The sequence below is a fragment of the Pongo abelii genome, chromosome 12 (genome assembly GCF_028885655.2).
Source record: "Pongo abelii isolate AG06213 chromosome 12, NHGRI_mPonAbe1-v2.0_pri, whole genome shotgun sequence".
In the NCBI taxonomy this organism is placed as follows: Eukaryota; Metazoa; Chordata; class Mammalia; order Primates; family Hominidae; genus Pongo; species Pongo abelii.
The window spans coordinates 91,947,572-91,967,835 of record NC_071997.2 but is presented as its reverse complement, the minus strand read 5'-3'; positions in this window follow the sequence as shown (position 1 = coordinate 91,967,835).

Here is a 20,264-nt window from a genome sequence, read left to right as displayed (position 1 = left end):
AGAAATACATTCCGAAGGTAATTTAGAAATGTATCATGAATGACCATTTACTTCAAAGTAAATAATTACCTCTCATTGAAGGGGCATATTTTTTGAGATTTTCACCATTGTTTTTGAAAAAACTAATGAGAAGAAGGACATCTATATCATTTGGCAAAGGCACTAGATTATATTCTAAGTTCTGGACCTAAGGTCTTGAGAGTTGGGTAAGAATTAGGGGAAAAGGCCTGTGATGGTATAATTTTCTCTAAGAATTACAAGAAAATTAGATATAGTGATGCTATGTCATACCCTTAAGGAGGATTTAAACAAGGGTGGTCATATTTGAGGTAAAGTGGTTTTGACGAACAAAGGAGAAATCAAACTGAACTGTAAAGATGAAAGATTCAAAAGTCATTGGCCACTTGGAAATAGGACCAGGGCTTTGGGAGTAACTACACAAATGAGAGCCTTAACTGGAAAATAGTACTTTTTCCCCCCTCGTTTCTCATACAATCCACTTAGAATGATAGTGAAGATGCAGGATAGAATAGCTATAGTTTTAATCACTGGTTTACAAGACTACCTCTTCTTTCACTCTCCAGTATTGTTTGAAGAAGGAAAAAATACATTTAAACCCTATTTCTATTTTCATAATCAAAAGATAAAATCTACAACCCCCCTCTTATCTCCCCAAACAGATCAGCTTGTATTTTTATTAACATTATTTACAGTTCTCAGTTTCCTAGTCACAATTCACATTTTCATGTTGTTATATTCTAAGATTATTAGATGGAATGAACCAAAGTGGGGCTTTGATCTTGCCCTAAGGGCTCTGAGAGTAATTCCATTTTATCCTTTTTCTTTGTTTGGAGCTCCTCAGCACTGCCGCTTCAGCTCCAGCTGTTTCTTATCATATCCCTGAAGTCAATTTGCTGTCAACGTCTGAGATTTAAGAGTTATTCAAATGCTTATGAAAATTTCAATCTTGCTTGTTTTTCTCACCAATTACGATGTTCATAAATCTATCTAAAGACCAATTAAAATTTATATAAACTCTGTGTTATAATTTCAGTAACTGTCTTTGGGATGCTTTTTCAATTTTGTTAAGATTTTTGCATTTTGCTTTCAAGAATTTGCAGGAGTCCTTGCTATGCTGCTTCATTTCTCTCTTAGTCCACATATTTGGTAGTCATTAACTGCAGAATGAGTTACCATTCTATTAAATTTTATGGGTACATAGTAGGTGTATATATTTATGGAGTACATGAGATGTTTTGATATAGGCTTGCAATGTGAAATAAGCACATTAAGGAGAATGGGTTATTCATCCCCTCAAGCATTTATCCTTCGAATTCCAAACAATCCAATTACATTCTTTAAGTTATTTTAAAATTGTAAAAGTTATTGTACAATTGTTATTATTGACTATAGTCACCCTATAGTGCTATTAAATAGTAGGTCTTATTCATTCACTCTATTTTATTTTGTATCTTCTAACCATCCCCACCTCCTCCTGAGCCCCCAAATACCCTTCTAATATGTACTACACTCTTATGGCTCAATAGTTATGGACTCTTCTCCATGTTCTATTCCACATTTTAAGACTATCAGACTAATTTAGACTAAGAGATTTCCTTCACTAGTCATCGGAATGCTTCAACACTTCTTTATTTCTCATCTATCCTTTTTTACAGGTACATTCATAATTCTCTTTTTAGTCATGGCTTAAATGTGCTGAAACAGTGGCTTACCATATCACATTTAAGCTCTATCATCTCCACCTTACATTACCAGACATTGATAAAGCCTTAAAACTGCAAGTGTCTCCAATATTTTTTCCCAAAGGCTACTTTATGACCATAAAAGCTACCCAAAAATTGAAAGAAAAGGTAATGAAACAATATTCTCTTTCAAGACTCCTCCCTCTCATTTTCTCCCTTCCAATTACCGAGAGTATTTGTGTTTAATATGAATCTTAAGGTTGTCATATTATACTGATGATAATCTAGCCTATGAGGACCTCAGAGGTTTGAGCAAGAGAGGGAAGTCCAGTTTAATATCAGTTACCTGAGGAAATAAGAACACCAAGGAAGAACTGTAACCATGGAAACCTATGACTTTGAAGCCAAAGACTTGTGCATGGTAGAGAATAAATGGTTGCTCTGCCTAGTGGAAGTAAGGGTGTGGTAGGAGGATGTCATGTATTTAACAATAGACTGGAAATGAGAAAAATACATATTGCAAAACATATATTCTAGATTTATGTTACCCTGTGTGTGCCTTTTGCTTTGGTTATCCTTTAGCTTTCAGCAATTTTTTTAAATGAGTGCCTTTTCTAAACAACATTTTTGAATTGAAAGCATCATATATGTCTAAACTGAAAGCATCATATATGTCTAAACTTAGACTCATATCTTTAAACCAAAGAACAAATGTTGAAGATCTATGAAATAGACAGTAGGAATCATTAACATTCATCCAGAGATGGTGGATCTTCAGAGAGAAATTGGTGTTGTATAATGTAGCCTTCTCCACATGGCAATTATGCTGCTTGTTAGAAGTTCTGAGGCTCATTGTTACTAAAAACAAACAAACAAAACTTTAATTTGTAGAAAGACCTAAAGAAAAGGATAAAGGATCAAATTACAGACAGTGAGTTGTAGCAGAATAAAACTGTAGCAGCCAGGTGAATTTGCAGTATATTAGAGAACCAAGAACCTATTACCTTCAACACGCACAAAGAAAATGCTGCATCGATGTTTGTTGACCTGCTTCTGAAAGACCTCTATTGTTCCTTTGGCCTCTCCCTGTTCTTCTATTTGCCTCATGGAATCTCTCTTCACACAGAACCCTCTCTGGACACCAGCGTCACCTGGATGGAACAAGTGATATTTACAGTCAATTCTCCAGTACTAAAGGTCATATATCCCATTTCTGCTTTTACTTCTAACAGCCCATGTAGTTATAGGTGGCTCTAAAAATGTACTGTCGTGTAGCCTTGCTGGCAAGTGTCTTTTCAATGAGGAATATGATGTCTAAGTTAAAGACATTTGTAAAACACTACCATTGTCAGGATATTCACAGAAATCTTAAAAAAAGGTCAATATATATTCCACGCTATTTTTGCTATCAAGATATGGTTACATACAGTGGCTGGTCCATAATATATTCCTATATAATATTTTAGATGTTTCCTTATGAGTCATGATTCAGGATGTTTTTCTATGCTTTGTTTATATTAATATTATATAATCTCACAGTGAATTTTTATTTACTTGCAAGTGATATGTATGCTGATAGGTTTTTCTCTCTGTCATCAAATCTATTGAGTAAACGACGCCAGGCCAATTTGTCCATCTCCTTTTTTCTAAGTAAAAAATCACATATATACAGTAAATAGAATGCACTAATCATAAGTGTATTTGATTTTTTACATATGTACACATTCATATCAAGATCATATAAAAATGTATACACTCAGATCAAAGTATTAAAAATTTCAAATTCTCTTGTGCCCTTTCCTAGTCTATACATCTCCCAGAAATAACTTCTCTTTTCTAAAGATCTATTAGTTTTGGTTGTTCTCAGATTTCATGTGAATGGAATCATACTGTATATATTGTTTTATGCCTGGCTTCTTTCAGCAATGTACTTCTTCTTTTTTTATTGTTATAGACTATTTGATTATATGAATATATCATAATTCATTTATCCTTTTACCTGTTGACATTTAAGTTATTTCCAATTTTTTGTTATTATGAATAAAGCTATAATAAACAAAAAGAGGTCAATATATAAAATAACAAAACAATTTTTTGGTGAACTACACAAACACACACATTATCTTCATATTTTTCACATAGTGTCATCTCTTCTTGACAGCCCTGGAACTCCACTGAGCAATTATTTTAACATTAGACTAGATATGAATGGTTTGTGATTTTTGGCTTAATTTAAACTGATCTGAAAATATACCCTAGAACACTCTTAATCCAGTAGCTAAAATCTTCATAGCATCATGATTAAAATGTAGGCCTTGATATTAGTTCCTCCTCACCTCTAGTCCACTGCTTTATCAGTTTTCTTGGGTAAGTTACTTAAACATCTGTGTTTTGCTTTCTTCAAATGGGTTACAAAAATGCTGCGTACATGGTAAGTGCTCAATAAATATTTGTTGATTTCATATAATAGCAGTTAAATTTCATGTCATGTTACCTCACATATGTAACTTCATCATGGCTATGTAATAAAACTATGTGCATAAATAATTGTCAAATAAAGCACCAAAATGATCTATTCTTAAGCCTTCTTTCAACAAAAGATGTAAAATAAATTTTGACCTATTGATGTGTTATTCCATGAGAAGGGGCTATGTAGGGTTGTTTGAAAAAAATACAGGTCATATGGACTATACAAAGGTTAGCTGTGGGTGTCCTCCAGATACCTCAGTTATGTGATACCTACTTTTGGAATGGTTGAAAGTGAGGTCTTGCCGGATGCCCTTTATCTGGAGATGTATACCTAAACTCCTCAAGGTAATGTTTTTTTTTTGTCTCTTTTTTTCACTGTCCTCCAACAATGCCTATAAAATTGCCTGGTTTATAATGGTACATAAATATGTGTTGCATAAAGGATATTCAATATCATTAAGACTGTGTACTGAAAAGATTGTCATTGATTTTAAATAAGAGCCACAAATGAAAGTCTTACAGTCAGATGCTCTGTTTTTGAAAATTGCTTCTTAAAGGAGCAACTCTCAATGTAGTACCTTCCCGGTGGAAGTGCAGTGGGTCTCCACTGATTAGACAACTGTTAAGTAATGTTTTTCCTAAAATACACTATTTGCAGTTGATATAACTGTATTATGAACTATATAAGAACCTTTAGCAGTACCTGGAATTTTTAGCAAGGTCATCAGGAAAGTCAGGAAAACACCCTTAAATTCTAAGAAATAGAATAATAGAAGCAAGGCAATATGATTATTTGAGACAAAAAAGTATCGAAATAAAGGGGAGAAAGGTTTTATATCAAAATAAGAAAAAGCTATCTAAGTGGGAACAGGCATCACAGTAACAGAATTTTCTTGTTGCATGACTGCCATTCTTCAGCCTTTCTCCTCTAGAAACCTGGCTCAATGTTGTAGAAATATAAAACTTTAGAAAATAAGAACCTTAAATATTTTCCACTGTGCTCTTTCAGGCAATTAGAGGTACAAACAATCTTGGACCATGAAGTTTCATTAATATTTGTCTTACAGATTTGTAAGTGCTAATGTTTTCTCAGAGTGTTACCTTTTATTTTCCTTTTTTGTGGACAACCCAATTCAATCTATCAATGAATTTACCTTAATAGAAATAAAAGAGAAAGGGTTAAAAAACTTTTGCAGAAGACCCCAAAAACATATAACAAAATTTATCATGATCACAAATAACAGGAGAAATGTCTGTAACAATCATATGTTTCCTATTTATAAAATTGACAAAAACAGTATTTACCATTAATGAGGGACAGTGACACAGAGGTATTTATAAAACCTCTGTAGGAATGCAAATTGGTACATACTTTCTGAAATCAATTTGATAACCTGTGAAAAATCTAAAATACTACACTTCCTTTTATCCAGAAAATTCATTTATATTTATTCATATACTAAGGAAATAATCTGGAATTATGCCAAAGTTTCTTGCACAAAGATAACCATAATAACTTTATATTGCAAACATTTGAATGTAATCTATAAAATGAAAATTAGATGTTATATTTCTCTTTTCATATTTATTGCCATATCATATTTAGAATGATTCTAATTCAATCATTTAATGCAAATGAATAATTAAGTTAAACATAGCTCATATATATAAGAAATACTGTATATCTTGAAATTATATAAAAATTTGTATGTACTTATCTTGGAAAATGCTTTTATTGTTAAATGGAGACACCAGGAATTATAGTTCAGTAAATTATTATTTAATACAAATGTACAGAAGAAAATAATAGATGATAAATAAATTATGGAATGTTGAAAGCTGTTGCCTTTGGGTGAAATAATAGGAATGATCATTGAGAGCACACTCCATAGAACAAGAGCGTAATATACACTATGTATATTTTTAACAGAATTTTTACCATGATAGACCATATTTTGAACTATAGAATAAATCTAAGTACATTTCCAAATGATTTAAGCAGTAAAAATATCACATACAAAAATTGTTAAATAATAGAATAATATTAGGAATGTATGTTAGAAATACATCTAAACATTTATAAATATTAGAAACAAATAATATATTTATAAATAATCAACAGACTAAAGAGAAAATAAAAAGTAAAATTAGAAAGTATTTGGGACTGGATATAAAAACTTAACATTCAAAATTTCTAGTATACGGGTAAAGCAGTAGCTAAAAGGAAATTTACAGCACGTAAAGCTTCTGTCAAAAACCAAGAAAAATTTCTAGTCAATTACCTGATGATCCACCTAAAGAAACTAAAGAAGCCAAATTAAATATAAAATAAAAGAAAAAGGATATAATAAAGATAATAATGCAAAGTAATGACCTATAAACCCCAAAAACAGGAATATCTATGAAGCCAAATGGTTTTTTTTTTTCAGAAGATCAGTAAACTTGATAAGCCTCCAACCAGACTAACCAGGAGGAAAACTAGAGAGAAACACAAGTCATTAATATTAAAAATGAGAGAAGTAACATACTTACAGATCTACAGATATTCAAAGAAAGACCTAAATAAATGGAGAGAGATAGCATGTTTATGGATCAGAAAATTTAATTTTTTAAGCTGTGAAATCTCCCCAAACGACTTCTAGATTCAGTGCAATCCTAATCAAATCAAATCAAATCAAATCAATTTTAATATGAGTCAATACACTGATTCTAAAATTGATATGGAAATACAAAGGATGTAGGATAGATAAAACAATTAGATAAAGAAAAGTTTGAAAGATTTACCCTATGGATTTAAATCCTTACTATAATCAAGATAGACAAATATATCAATTGAGGTGAAGAAAGAATCCAGAATCATAAAACATTCATTGATTTTTATAAAATTGCGAAGTCAATTGGTGAAGAAAGTACTATCTGACTAGAAAAAAGTGAACACTTACACATATTTTGTAGTATACATAGAAATTAACTAAAATAAATAACAGATCTACATGTAAAATCTAAAATTATAAAACATATTGAATAATAGATAGGAAAAAATATTTGTGACCTTGGGTTAAGCAAAGAATTCTTAAGACACCAAAAGCATGATCCATTAAAGAAAAAAGTGATACATTAGACTTCATCAAAATTAAGAATTTCTGCTCTTCAAAAAATGAAAAGACAAGCCACAGGCCAGAAGAATACAATTGTAAATTATATATCTAATAGAGAATTTGTATGAATAATATATTTATTTTTAAATCTCAAATCTCAAGAAGAGAAGCAATTTAAGAAATACGCGAAAGATTTGAATGGACACTTCATGAAAGTAATTGTAAAGCCAATGAAAAGATGTGTAGCACCATTAATCAGTTGAAAAATGCAAACTAAAACCACAATGAGTTACCACTACATATCCATCAATTTAAACGTCTAAAAAAGATTGACCATAGCAAATTGTGCTAATGATGTGGAATAAATGGAACTCTTTTCTTTCTTAAGGGAATATAAAATGGTACAACCATTTTGGTACAAATTTGACAGAGTTTTTACGTAGTTAAACACATCCTCATTTTATTACTTGGTATTTACTCAAGAGAAATTGAAGTACATGTCCATGCAAAACTTATAACTTGAATGTTTATAGCAACTTTAATTGTAACAGGCAAATATTCAAAACCACAAAAATGTTCATCAACAAATGAATGAATAGCAAATTGTAAAATGTTCATACGTTAATACAATGCCCAGCAATAAAAGAAAATGACCATTTATATGTGCAACATATATACATAGATGAATCTTGGAATAATTATACTGACTAAACAAAGCCAGGCAAAAGATAATGCATGGTGTATTATTTCATTTGTATAAAATTCTAGCAAATGCAAATTAATTTAAACTGATTGAACACAGATTGCTTATTGCCTGAGGATAGAGAGTACATGGAGGGAAGGAATAGAGGGATTACAAATGGGCACAAAGGATCTATCCTGTGTGTGATTTGTTATGTTTTTATAGGTGTTTACATATGTCAACCTTATGAAATCGACACTTTATATATAAGCAGTGTGATGTAATTGCATTATACCTCAATACATCTGTTTTTTTAAAGAAGCCATATTATGCTTAGAAAAGAATAGAGTGGGCTTGTTCCATCCAGACTTTTTATAATGTTACTCTAAATAAGATAGTGTGATATTCCTGTAAAGATAGACAAATAGAGCAGTGGAATAAAATAGAGAGCCCGGAAAAAGACCTGAGCATATGTGGCATGTTTATTTATAAAAAGAGTGCTACTCCAAAGCTGGGTAAGGGAAGTATGTTTCAATAAATCATGCTGGGACATTTTATATCCATAAAAGTAAAAATAAAATTTGGCTTCTGCCTCATGTCATTCAAAAAATCTTTTATGCAGATAATAAATCAAAATATAAAAGACAAAACAATAAAATACTTGGAGGACAATACAGGAGAATATGTTTATGACCTAAATAGGTAAAATATTTATCAAACAAAACAAAAGCACTAATAAATAAATTCAGACGAATGAATTAGACTATAATAAGACTGTTCATCAAAAGACTCAAAAGTTCATCAAAAGGATAATGAAAAGTTGATCAAACTCACCAGTAATCAGGAAAATAAAACCACAATGGGATACTACCACATACCCGCTAGAATGACTGAAATTTAACAGTCTAACACACAATGGGAACTCTCATATACTGCTGGGGAGGGCTGCACATTAGTAGTATTACTTTGGAAAAGTATTTTACATTATCCGCTAGAGTTGAGTTGATTAGGTACATACTCTATAATTCAGCAATTTCATTTCAAAATATATACACTCAAGTTGTGGTGTGCCCAAATCAGCTAGTACTGCCTTCCGAGAGCCAGCTGTTAAATTTTCAGAAAGTTTTGATCCTACTCTTGGACTAGTGGTAGCTTGAAATTGGTCACAATGATAGTATTTACCTTAGAATTTTGTAGAATACTATAAACGAAGGCTCTTCCCCAGCCCCTGGAGAACCAGTATTTAATATGTGTGCCAAAATACATTAAAGTGATGCTTATAGTAATATTATTTGCAATAGCCTCAACCTGGAAACAACTCGTATGTCCATCTAAGGCAGAACTGATAAATAAATTGTAGTATATGCACACATTGGAATATTCCATGCAATAAAAATGATGCACTACTACTACATATAGCCATAATAATGATTATAATAAAAACAAGCTACTAATATCAGGTCTTAATATATGCCAGGACACCTCTCTCGTGCTCTCTCTCTCCCTTCTCCTCATTTCTCTTTACATATCTATATCTATATTTGTATGTGTTTATCTTTAGAAAAAATAATGTAAGACTACATACTGTTATCTTTGTGTGATGGCATTATGGGTTATTATTCCCTTTTTCTTTATATCTTATTTCTTTCTTACTGACAAAATATTGCTTTATAATCAGGAAAAACAATATGATTTCCTTTGTTTTAAAAATAAAATATGTAGTTGTAGTGCATCATTTCATTGCCATGAAATATTCCAGTGTACGCATATACCACAATTTATGTATCAGTTCTGCCTTAGATGGACATGTGAGTAGTTTCCAGGTTGAGGCTATTGCAAATAATATTACTACAGGCATTGCTTTAGTGTATTTTGGTACGCATATTAAATACTGGGTATCCAGGGGCCAGGGAAGAGCTTTCATTTATGTATGGTCCTAATAGTGGGGATATAATTTTTTTAATTGCTCAGATGATATTGACGAAGCTACTGGAGTCAGATGGGCTGGATTTGAAATCTGATGTATGTCTTACAAGATGTGTGATCCTGTACAAGTTGTTTAACTACTGAGGTTTGTTTCCTCCAACTGTAAAATTGGAATAATGATACCATCTGTGTCACAGGGTTAGTATGAGGATACACATGCCTCACATAGTGATCAGCAGAGAATATGAATACACTGTGTTTTATCTAGTATGTTGATGTATGTTTCCTTCCTGCTCTTTTAGGCAGTTTTTAGTCTACTAGAAGACCCTCTAAAATCTTTTTGGGTGATTTAATAAAGATGGAACACCTGTGTAATTAATAAGATACTGTGGACATTGAGCTAATAAGCACAAGTGATGAAACTCTTTATTACCGTTTGAGGGCCATCAAAAGTGGAGGGTTTGATTATAATTTTCTGTATTTGAGTTTATTTAAAGAATTTTTCACAATTTTACGTGTGTGTTTAATTTATTTACCTGCTTTAAGTCTTTGAAATGAGGGAACATTGTGTTCACTGACACTTACATTAGAACTCCTAGAGGAATAATTAAGGCTGGTTTTCTATTAGATTGTCAATCTTGGGTAATTATCTCCTTTTTCTCTATTTTCTATAGCTTTCTGTTTTGAACAGACACAGCCTGTTGAGTGAGTTTACTATGAAGGGAAAGTTACTCATCATCATGTGTGCAATTTAGGTTCTGTGAGCGTAATCTCTGACTCATTAAATGTCACATCCACATTTTAACTAAGAGAGTGCCTTTAACTTTATTTAGTCAAGAAGCTGCTAATTAAACCTCCTTGATCTTTGTCATAGAGATATCTCACTGGGGTGCATAAATATTATTTTGAAGTCTTCACGTTCCTTCCTATATTATGTATAATACTCCACTCATAACATTAAAAGAGAAAAAGAAGTATTCTAATATTATATGTTTTTACCTATGTCTGCCTATCATAAAAATGAGAATTTTGAAATCCTGTCATAGAAGCAGATTTTGAAAGATTTCTCTTAATGTGCAGGAAATGTGGTTTCGGTTTTCTTTTATTTTGATTTGTTTTCTGATAGTTATTTTTATTTTTATTATTATTATTTTTTGCCCATAGAATCATTTAGTACTTCAGTGACTACATTTTAAAGAGCATGAAATTTCAGATAATATGATACTAATAATTTTTTAAAAGTAACAAGTGTTAGGATATGGAGAAATTGAAGCCTTCATATACTTCTGATAGAATGTAAAATTGTTCAGCTATTTTGGAAGACAGTTTGGTGATACCTCCAAAGTTAAACAAAATTACCATATGACCTTGCAATTCCATTCCTGGGCATATACCCCAAAGATCTGAAAACAGATACTCAAAAAAGCACGTGTGCATATATTCATAGTAACACTATTCACAGCCAAGATATAGAATCAACCTAAGTCTCTCAACAGATTAGTAGATGAAAAAAATGTGTTATATATACACAATGGTATACTATTCAGCCACTAAAAAGAATAAAATCCTGAGACAACATTGGTAACCTTGGAAGACATGTTAAGTGAAATAAGCCAGGCACATAGAGTCAAAACCAATTTTACATTTAAGTCTAGATTTTTTCAACATTCTACTTTAATATATTATTTCAGGACTAAGGATTATTGTTTCTATTTCATTAACCATTTTTCTTACATTATTATTTGAAGGGTCACCAGAGTACAATTTGATTATTTCTCTTTCTTGTATTGTTTACATTGTTTAAATGCAGATACTTAGTAGAGTTTAATGGTTATAAGGCCACCTTCAGTTTCTGAACTCTCTGTTCAAATCCCAGCTCTGTATCTTATAAACAGTGTGACTTTGATAAAGTTACTTCACCTCTTTGTGCCTCAGTTACTCATAAGTAAAATAAGAGCTGTATTATAAGAGCTATATAGGGCTGTTGTGATGATTTTATACATATTATATATATATATACACACACACATACATATATGCAGTTAGTACAAAGAACATATACCTGAAGGTAAAAAGAATAATAGAATAAACAGGTTTTCAACAACAAGATGAAACATAGTGTATTATTAATTTTGGCATTTCATAGATTAACATTGTCTCTCTCCAACTCAATTATAACTCAAATTCTGTTTTTTTCTTAATTTTCCTTTTAGTTTTGCTACATATTATATACCCTTATTGTTTAGTTTGTGTATTTTTGAAAGTTATATAAATAGAAAAATGCGCTAAACAATTCTGTCTTGTTTCTGGCATCCAGTGACATGTTTTTGATATTCATTAATAATGATGTTTGTAGCACTCTATTCCCATGTTTATAATCATTTTACATTTTTGTAATTTGGGGCCCAGTAACTCCATAAACATTTTATACAGGTCTCCAGGCACACATGCTCGAGAGTTCTGTAAGTTTTTTACCTAGAAATAGATTCTGAGTCTTGTATTTACACATATGTAACTTCACAAGATACTGCTAAATTCTTTTTCAGGATATTGTATTAATTTATTCTCTCGTCAGCCATATGAGAGTCCTAGTGGGTCCATATTCTAGCTCACATGTGGTATTATCAGAATTTCCTTTCTTTTTTCCAAATGATGGGATAAAATGTCATTTTATTACGGTTGAAATTTGTATTTCTCAGATTACCAATAAGGCATAACTTTTTTTTCTTTCATTTTTTATTGCCCCTGAGTCTTCTGTGTAATATTCTGCACATGAAATCAGCTCTGTTCTTCTAGATTATATGTTATGTTCTAATTTAATGGTATACCACCGCAAATTTCTAAATTACAAAGCAAAAAAATTTTACAGATTTTGCAAAAATATGCAAAATTTGAATATATGGTGTTTTTTCCATTACTAAAGGACTTTTAGCTTTATATGTTTATAATTTTAAGCAGAACATCTAAGCTTCAATTTACAGTGTTGAGGTATGACTCGGTTATAGTAAGTGCATTATTTGCAAAAAAGCTTCTTGAGTTGCTCATACCTTAATCAACTCTGAATTCCCACAAGGATCGACATATAGTAGTAGCTCAGTATACATATTTTTAAGTAAATCAGTTCATTCTCTTAATGTAAAGCATGAAGAACTATAAAAGCATAAACATAAATGAAATTAAAGTTAAACATTCATACATAATATCCATCAATAGGACAGTACTTTTCAAGTTGTGTAAACACTGTTTTTAGAGAAAAGAGCTAATATTACATAGTATGTGATACCCTGATGAAATATCCTTGCTCAGGAATATGGATAGATTATTTAACAGTGAATAAAACACACAGCATTTTTTCTGGTTCCCCATCATGTGCATTGTAGAGTATTTCCTAAGTTGGAAGTAGGCAAGAACTTGACTTTAAATAGCACTTTCTATTTTCCAGTATTTTTAAGGTACTTCCCTGAGCAGTGACTTAATGTGATGGGCTTAAAATGACTAAGCAAGTAATGAGAAAAGACATTTTTACTTACTTGGACAGTAAAATCATCTTATTGAAAGAACAATGCGAGGACATCACATCAAGATTCATACCTACAGGGCAGCCAATTCACGTATCCTCAATTTTTCTTCTGTGTAGCATGAATCAATGCAAAGTAGTATTTGGATATTTTAAAGCTCGTCTTTAAAATTCTTATATGTTAGCTGCATGTTACCTATAGTCGATCATTTGATGGAATAAAGTTGCTTCTGCATCATTTGGTGTGACCATAACCCAGAAAAGAAATCCCATTAATATGGCTTAGCATAGAAATTGTAGTCCTAAATACATTTTTTTACATTTATTGAAACAATTTCTCCCAGTACATTTTATTTCTAGTTTGACAATGACAATTGCATTTGGAGATTTAGCAGAAAACATCGTTTGAATTATCACTTTATACCACTGGAATTCTTTAAGATATTTGATGAATCCATTTTTATGTTCTTATTTCAGCGTCCACAAATGTACTATGGAAATAATATTAGTAATTTCATAACTTTTTTGAGAGGTTTGGAGAATATACATGTTAATATTCTTTATTTTTTTCCAACTTTTATTTTAGGTTCAGGAGGTACACGTGCAGGTTTGTAAATTGCCTGGGGGTAAATTGCACGGGGGTTTAGTGTACAGATAATTTTGTCACCCAGGTAATTGGCATTAATATTCTTTAAGCATCTGGGAGCTAGGTAGATGGTGTGCAATTCAAATTCATATACTAATAACAAGACAGACACTCCTGGTAAAACCTACAACAAACTTCAGGGGCTTTTAAACTTGCTTTCACTTCTCAGAAAATTTAAAACTGGTGACAAAGAATTTCTTGGCAATTGATAAAGGGAAAACTAATCTTAATGTTTTTCTTCACGAAGATAATAGTCAATAATAAAAACCAGGCATTAACCAAACTTTTCCACCATGATCTAACTGCCAGAAAATAGCCTAAGTGAAGTTTTGCTTTGTAAGTTATTTTAGAAGATAAGAATTTGCTTATAGGTCTTTGAGAACCTTTTTGAATATGACATCTTGCCGGAAGCTCAAAATTATTTAGTGCTGACTGTAATTGCATCTTGGAGGAGGTAACTGACAGCATCTTGACTCGTTTTGCCAAAAATAAAGCTTTTAGGTTTCCCGAGAACACATTTAAAAATACTGGTTTTTGCTTGAAGATTATCTAGCCTGCCAAAGAATCCCCTTGGTTTTTCAAAATAGAAAAATATAAGTGTGAGTTGTTGAATTTTTGTAAAAAGATTTCCAATAACCTGGAAGCTAGAAAAATCAGAAGAATCAGAGTTCAAAGTAATTTAAAAAGTCGTGATAATGCTAAGATGTTAATTCTCCTTTACTAACATTCCTGACAAATTCTTTTGCAAACAAAAATTGCAAAGTCATCAGAATATTCAGATTTTTGCAAATATAAAAATGATGGCAACTTCTTATTTGTGGCATATTACATCCAACATTTCTTCCTATATATCTCAGGAAACCTATCAATGTCTTATCTGAACTAGCTTTTGGTTATGGTTTCCACTGCACACTCATATAGGGAAAAATAGCATTGTCCTTCAGTGTATACAGTAATGAAGCTTTTGTATGTTTTTTAATTCTATTTTATTTGATTCTTTTTTTGAGACAGGGTCTCACTCTGTCACCCAGGCTGGAGTGCAGTGGTATATTTTATTTTCATTAACAATGCCAATTATGGCCAACGAGATGGCAGGAAAATGAATAAATCATCTGTCATCAGCACTTTCATGACAAATTAGTGTACTTCTATCTTGAATTCATTTATTCAAGCTAGCTATTTTAATTTTTTCCTGTTAATTTTTTGATTGGTAGGAAGTCACAGAGATAACTTAAGATTTTTCTATACAGTCAAGCCCAGAACTGGAAGTTCATCACTAGAGAGCCATGATGCATTTCTGTACTTTATGTTTTTATTATAATATGAAATTTATTTTATTTTATTTTGCTATGTTGGCTCTCTGTACTTTGCCAGTGCTATACATAACTTATATATAACCCACTATTAACAATAAGTAGAAAACTTTGACATTATGTTTTTTTAAGTTTTCAAAACGTATTTTGTGTAGCATCACTAAATTATGCATGGGCTTTTTACAAAATAATTTAATTTTACAATAGGTTTGTGTGTGACTATCATTCTTCTCTATTATCTGTCTGAGACACAAATAGCGAGAAAAGCTACTTCAAATAAATAAAGGAAATACACTGTGTATGTTGCTGGCCTTCAGTATTTAAATCATGCATTGATAATTTTTACTTTTAATATTAATACAAAAATACCACATATATGCTCAGAGGAAAACACTGCTCCTTGATATCAAATCTTTCCCTAAACTGAAATTTTGGAATTATTATTCCAATGATTAAAGACTTGGACTAAACTTTGCAAAATGTGCACCTGGATTTTTCACTTCTAATTGGAATCATTTGGCATCAGGTTAATATTGCTACATTTGAGGTTTGAGAAATCGCAATGACTTGGTGCTTCATATACTACCTCTGCTGCATGAGTATAAACTATGAATCCCTAACTAAATTGGAAAGAGAATAAACTGAAAAAAATATTTCCATGAATGCGAATACAGCTGACCTTCTATATAGACAGTTCATCATCGACAAATTCAACAAACAGTATATAGATAGAAAATAATCAGAATAAATAAAATATAAATATCAATACAACAATAAAAACTAACGAATTAAAAAAATACAGTGTAACAACTACTTACACAGCATTTACGTTGTACTAGGTATTATAAGTAATCTATACATGATTTAAAGTATACAGGAAGATGTCTGTAGTTTACATGCAAATACTAGGGCATTTTACATGAGGGACTTGAGCATTTGCAGATTTTGATAACTGCAAGGGTCCTGGAACCAATACCCTACGGATATGAGGGATGGAAGACTGTCCTTTTTAGAAAAGTAGAGTGATGTAAAATAAAACTGATATTAGTATCACTCATTCCTGCTTCCCTAACTTTCCTTCCTCTTACTAAGGAAATGTATCTTAGTGGTATTAGTTCAGATTCAGCATTAGAGCCTTTACACACAGGTGAATGATTCAAGCTGAGAATATTATTAATGCAACTCATTTATAATCTATTTGGTTCTAACATTCTCTTAAACCTAGTTATTTGTTTTTAAGGGAATTAATTAAAATGCTTTCAATAGCACACATAAAAAAGGAAGGTACTAATACAAAACAGTCAGAAGCCCCTTTAAAGACTCAAATAAACGATCATTCAATATCATGGTATTCTGAGTCTTGGTTTTTTCTGGTGTAATTGTGTGATTTGTAGCCAAACATCATTTTCTATTAGATGTAAATCAAGAAATAACTAGAATGTATCTTATTAGAATTACCTTTCTAGAAGCATTGTAGAATTTTATATAATTGCACATAAGGTTTTATATACTTTAGTACGGGTGAGGAGGTTAACCACACTTGTCAGCTGTTCTTTGCTTTTTCCCCTTGAGATAGCAAAAAAATATAAACCCTCAGTTCCTGATTATGTTTAGTTTTGCACTTATTAATTTTTGTAAACAAACTTTGAATTGCATGACTATAAAAAGTACTTAAATATCGCAAAGAAAACAAAATTCCTGCCAGGCATGGTGGCTCATGCCTGTAATCCCAGCAGTTTTGGAGGCCAGGCAGGAGGATCGCTTGAGGTCAGGAGTTTGAGACCAGCCTGGCCAACATTGTGAAACCCCGTCTCTACAAAAAATACAAAAATTAGCCAGTCGTGGTGGTGCATGCCTGTAGTCCCAGCTACTTGGGAGGCCAAGGCAGAAGAATTGCTTGAATCCAGGAGGCAGAGGCTGCAGTAAGCTGAGATCACACCACTGCACTCCAACCTGGGCAACAGAGCGAGACTCTATCACAAAACAGAAACAAAAACCTAAAGTCCCCTTTGGCTAGGCACAGAATCCTGTCTTCTCTCAAAAGAAAAGCATTGCTTGTTTGATTTTTTTTTCCTACTCCCCCATTCTTTTTTATGGAATGAATGGTATCATTCTGTGTATATATTTGCAGCATCTACTTTTCCCTGAAAAACATCTCTTTTTCAGACCTTTCTGTGTAGGAACGTATAAACTGATTTTATTCTCCAAGTAATAAACAGCATCTGATAGTGTAATTTTACTATAACACATTTAAGAATTGCTGTGTCTTAGGCAATTTTATTTCTAGTATAAATAACATTGCAACAGATATTCTTGTACATGGGTTATAGATACGCATTTGTTTTGTTTCGTTTTCCTGCACACTACCAAATGACTCATTAACTTTACCTTCATCATGTATCTTGGTCCCAGCATTATGAGAGGATTCTTTTTCCACAGCTTCACCAACACTTGATATTATTTAACTTTTACATTAAAAAGAACCAAATATGTAAAAATTAGTAAGAATAACTCTAATTTGTATTTCCCAATTACTAATAAAATGGCATATTTTCCACATTTTTATGGCCATGTATCTTCACTGTTCTGTGAATTACATTATTTTCTGTTTTAACATTTCTCTTTCTACCTGATGTTCTGCGGCTTCACTACTATATATCCAGTGAAGATTTACTTTTATTTTATTTTATTTTATTTTTTAATGAGACAAGATATCTTTCTCATTTCCCAGGCTTGAGTGCGGTGGAACAAGCTCAACTCACTGCAGTTTCAACTCAAGGGCTCAAGCAATCCTCCCATTTCAGCCTCCCGAGTAGCAGGGACTACAGGCGTGCACCACCACACCTAGTTATTTTCTTTTCTTTTTGCAGAAACAGGGTCTCACGCTGTTGCCCAAGCTGGTCTTGAACTCCTGGGCTCAAGCAGTCCTCCTGCCTTGGCCTCTCAAAGTGCTGGGATTACAGGCCTAAGCCATTGCACCCATCCTTGGTATTTTGGATGCATTTTTAAAATCTAAACACCATTTCTTAGTTTAGTCCTGGACTGTTTCTAATTATTTTGTCTTCAAACATTACTTCAAACATATGCCTACCTTTCCATTTTTCCAAAATCCTATTCATTTCATAATTTCAGTCTCTTTTAAGTATTTTTCTTTGTTTTTCTGCAGAGTTTTAGGTAACTTCTTCAGCTGCCTTTTAATTACTAATTCTCTCTTTAATTGAGCTTAGTCTATTACTGAATTTAGAAGTATTTTTTAAAATATATTTTAAGTTCACAATTTCTAATTGGCTTTTATTCATTTTTAATTGGTCCTAGTTTATGTTTTTCTGTGTTTGTACCATACCTTTACCGGCTTTTGGATGAATATTCATTCATTTATCCCTTATAGCACTTAAGAGATTGATTTAGAAACCTTTTTATTTTCAGATCACTCCATTAATATACTTTAATCTGGACTAAAATTGTGACTGACTGTGATATATTTTATTTGTATACTTATTTTAATTTGTGAATTATAACACAAAAACTAGTTGTATAGAAAATTGCGTAAAATAAAATGTACAGTCTAAAGAATATTTATAAAGCAAATACCCATGAAACCACCACTAAAATATAGAAATAGAACTTTCATCTCTTTTCCTTTAAATCAGGATGAAAAAGAAATTTCTTCAAATCAGGTATAATTATAAAAATGCTTTTATATGAATTTGGAATCTTTTCAAAGTCTGATGTAAAGTTTTACGAATTTTTCACATGCACTTCAGAAAAAATGTATTCTGTTATAAATTTCTATGCATGTCTTTAAATTAAAGCTTGTTTATCTTATTATTACGAGTCTCTTACCCACCCTTACCCCCTTGTTTCTTGCATGCCATGCTCTGGCGTTTCCTCTTGAGTTCCTGCTGATTTTAATCTAAGTTTGCCAGTGGGTTAGAGTGTATTGATGGACCTAAATAATGGTGTAGGTAAAATTACTTGTTCAACAGATTGTAACCATGGGTTGAAGAACACGAGTGTATTAAGAAGGATATGAGGTCATTTATAATGTACTTGCTGGATGTTCTTCACAGATAATATTATAAGGAAATTATGTGGAGTTACCACTGTTCCTTGCATCTGATAGTGGCTTCTGAATTCAATCAGCTGCATTTGTTCATGCCTCCAAAATCCATAGCTTGCTGGGGTAGGATGGCTGCTGTGTGTATGTAGACCTGAGATGGAGCGGGGCATTTGTGTTGTGTTTAGCTAAGCCACAACCACATAAAACTCTTATTTTACATTGCTGCACTATCATATATTTGTATCCTACTAGTGATTAATATAAAAACTGCTCCCAGATCTTGAATTGTTTTTAAGGATTAATTTTCCTGACTCCTTTTTCACTATCTTAGAGATCTGTTTATTTATTTATTTTTCTAGAGCTTCAGTTTGAAGACTGGTCTGTATGCAGTTCCATTGCCTGAGGGTACAAAGAGGGGAATTAGATATCTTGGCTAGGGCTCTGACCAATTGTGGTTGCTGGGGTTGGTTTTTGCTTTTCCTTCTGAAATTGCTTATAAAACCTTGCATTGGTGTTCAGGAGACCTGTGTGTTGTACTTGTATGGATAATCCTCTCATACTTCTTGTAATTCTTTCCAGGTCAGGATGGAAGCACGAAACTTTCTCCAAACAGAGATAACCATCTTCAGATGTTCAATTTTCCCACTCTACCTGCTTCTACCCAGCAGCTATTTCTAAGTTTTTCCCAGTCGAATGAGTGAAGTGATAGATAAACCCAAGGGTTTTGGCCATGACATTCCTCTGTGGTAGAGAAGAACTATTCCCTTGGCTATGCTAATAGTTCTCCACCCACCTCACAATCTGTCAGAGGGTGTGGTCTTTTTTTCCCCCTTTCTTTTTACTAGCTTCT